We start from the raw sequence: 3,993 nt of genomic DNA on the forward strand, positions 1-3,993 counted from the left end.
TCCTGAAAAAATGTTCTTTAATATTCACTTGAGAATGAAAGCAATTAATAACATTTACATTTCACAGCATCAGCCTAAAGTGAAGACAGCAAAGCCAGGAACGTACTCAAATCTTCAGTGTTTAAGAATATGTTCTACCAGAACACTCAGAAAGGATTCAGTTATGAATTACCAGAATATGCAAAACCCTCTGTTACACACTTTGGCATCAACCATGTAGAGACAACCGCTAGGCACAATTTCTCACCCAACCCTATGAATGGAAAATGAAAATGTCTGGCAATGTCGAAGGTAGTGAGAAATATGGCAATCTGAAAAATCAGGTGCTGGCGCTCGGACCAAAACTGGATCCCCCATTTTGGAAATCAAGTTGACATCATCTATGAAGTTTGAAGAGGCATCTACAACCCAGCTATTCTGACTGCTCTGGGAGACATGCATGAGAATTCTCCCAATAGCTCTGTCTGTACTAACAAAGTACAAGGAACAACCCAAGTGTCCACGGATGGCTGATGGGCAAAGATGTTGTATAGACATTGTATACACTGTGCTGGAGAGAGGTGCATGTGAGACATTTCCTGCTGCATGACAATATGGCTCCGTCTTTGGAATACGACCCAAAGGAAAGGTCAGTTATGCAGTTAGGTTAATACCCACAGAATATCTTGTAATAACCTATAGTGGAAAAGAATCTGAAAAAGATTATGTATATCCGAATCACTTTGCTGTACACCGGAAATAGATCTTTATTAGCGTATAATTGCTTCAGAATACCGGGTTACTTTCTGTTGCACAACAAAGCAAATCAGCCATATGCATACGCATGCTCCCATATCCCCTCCCTCTTGCGTCTCCCTCCCACCCTCCCTATCTCACCCCTCTAAGTGGTCACAAAGCACCGAGCTGATCTCCCTGTGCTATGCGGCTGCTTCCCAATAGCTATCTATTTTACATTTGGTAGCGTATATATGTCCATGCCACTCTCTCACTTCATCCCAGCTTAAAGAGGGGGAAAAAAAGCTTGCTTTATGATGAATCCCTTAGCTCCTTCCCCCCAATAGAAACTTTTATAATTGCCATCCATTCTCATCAGAGATAAAACCTTTTAGTAATCAGCCCTTCATTCTGGCATCAGAGTCAGTGAGCCACAAGGTAACCTGCAAGATTTCTTCAGCAGGTGAAACAATATTCTTAAGTGACCATTACATTGGAAGCTGATTAAGCAAAACCATTTTCCTTTCATCTTGCAAGTCAGCATTTAAGCTCCATGTGAAGACCTTTATCATTTTAGCTGCAGGCAAAATGCCTATTTTACAATTTACACCTGAACCAAAGCTAAAAGGAAAAGGGGAGCATACCTCACATGAAAGAACGTTGTGTCTGGGGCAAAAAGCAATTTTTAAAGTCATAGGGGAAGAAAGATCAAAATCTTCAAGTCTAATGTTCTCAGAAAGGAAATTCTTTAACACCATTTCTGAGATGTCTTTAAATCAACAGGACATCCAACCACCATTACTTTCTATTTGAAAGTGTTTCTCTTCTAAGACAGGTATAGGAATATTTGCAACAATTTATTCAAGTTCCGAGTATTTCACATATTTATTCCTGACATCAAGATGCTTCAGATATACATTAAACCTGTTATATGGACAGATTTGGATTCAGTAGTTTTTTATTTTTACTTTTAAAAAATTCACTATATTAAAGAAAGACTAAAGAACAACAAAAAAATGCAGCATGCAAAGTGCAAAAGTTTAAGGCCATGGAGGTGAAATTCTCTTTAGCTAGTATATATTACCAGGTCCATTGCAGTGGTGATTCTCTCAGAGCAAAAAACAAGTAAAAACCACTTTGCAGTTCAATTGCAATGATGACATCGCTTACCTCAGTTTCTGATTCTGACTTTTTTTTCAACTGTCCTCCTGAAAATGATAGAATAATTTAGGGTTTTGCATAAAATGAAGTATGCCAGAGAAATAATCTTGACTCACAGCTAGAGATATGCTTTTGAGTAAATTGTTTAGCGTGACTGGACACCAATACTCTGATGTGAATAATAAACACATTCATATATAGAATCTCCAGGACTATCTTCATGCTTAATAGAATTCTAATATAAACTAAAACTTTACAGTGGAGGTCAGAGAGAAAACAGCCAAAATATCTTTTATTCAGTGCTTGAATGGATGGTCCTTTCAGTTCTTGAAGATCTTTTCCATCCTGTGTCTTTTTATAACAATATGAAATTTAATTGTGTACGTACCCTAATTTCATGCTTTAAGTCAATAGTTCTCAGGTGGGAGCACACTTGCCAACCACATTTTCCCTCCCAGGATACACTGGGTAACTTCTGGAAACACTGAGATCAAAAGTCTGTGGAGTGGGGCTTCCCTGGTGGCGCAGTGGTTGAGAGTCCGCCTGCCGATGCAGGGGACATGGGTTCGTGCCCCGGTCCGGGAGGATCCCACATGCCGCGGAGCGGCTGGGCCCGTGAGCCATGGCCGCTAAGCCTGCGCGTCCGGAGCCTGTGCTCCGCAACGGGAGAGGCCACAGCAGTGAGAGGCCCGCGTACCGCCAAAAAAAAAAAAAAAAAAAAAAAAAAAAAGTCTGTGGAGTGCTACTGGCATCTAGTGGGTAGCGGTCAGGATGCTGCAATCATCCTACAATGACTGGACAGCCCCACCTCCAAGAATTATCCATCCCTAAATTTCAATTGTGCCAAGGTTGACAAACTCTGGCTTAGTGAAAGAAAATTAAAAACTTACACTGAAAAAAAAAGGGCACGATGTAACTCCCAACGACAGTAAGACATACTTCCCACTTTGATTAAAATCTTGCTTTGCATCTTTCTCCAATCATCTCTCAATGGCTTGAAATATTACCACACATATATGAGCATGCAGTAAAGATGTAAGTTTACATTAATATTTAAGAAATTGTTAATTCTCCAAAGAAGACATACAGATAGCTAATAGGGACATGAAAAGATGCTCAACATTGTTAATTATCAGAGAAGTGCAATTCAAAACTACAAGGAAGTATCACCTTACACCAATCAGAATGGCCCTCATCAAAAAGTCTACAAACAGTAAATGCTGGAGAGGGTGTGGAGAGAAGGGAGCCTCCTGCACTGTTGGTGGGAATAGAAAATGGTGCAGCCACTATGGAGGTTCCTCAGAAAACTAAAAATAGAAGTACCAAATGACCCAGCAATCCCACTCCTGGGCATATATCTGGACAAAACTCTAACTCTAAAAGATACACGCACCCCCTATGTTCATAGAAGCACTATTTATAATAGCCAACACATGGAAACAACCTAAATGCCCATCGCCAGATGAACGGATAAAGAAGATGTGGTACATATATACAATGGAATATTACTCAGCCATGAAAAAGAATGAAATAATGCCACTGGCAGCAACATGGATGGACCTAGAGATCATCATACTGAGTGAAGTAAGTCAGACAAAGACAAATATCATATGATATCACTTATATGTGGAATCTAAAATATGACACAAATGAACTTATTTATAAAACAGAAACAGACGCTCAGAGAACAGACATGGGGTTGCCAACAGGGAGGGGACTAGGGGAAGCAAGGATTGGGAGTTTCGGGTTAGCAGATGCAAACTTTTATAGACAGAATGGATCAACAACAAGGTCTTACGGTAGAGCACAGGGAACTGTCATCAATAGCCTATAATAAACCATAATGGAAAAGAATATGAAAAAATATAGAGACATATCTATATATATCTATATATATATCTATAACTATCTACATAGATATATATCTATATCTATAACTGAATCACTTTGCTGTATACCAGAAATTAACACATTGTACATGAATTATACTTCAATAAAAATTTTTTTAAGTAAAAAGCATTTTTTTAAAGAAATTCTTTAGCAGAAAATGGGTAGAAAGTGTAAGAACAGGATTTGAGTTAGCACGAAGGTACATTCGGAGCCTCACTGCTGACCACA

Source organism: Tursiops truncatus, chromosome X (assembly GCF_011762595.2).
Source record: "Tursiops truncatus isolate mTurTru1 chromosome X, mTurTru1.mat.Y, whole genome shotgun sequence".
NCBI classification, from domain to species: domain Eukaryota; kingdom Metazoa; phylum Chordata; class Mammalia; order Artiodactyla; family Delphinidae; genus Tursiops; species Tursiops truncatus.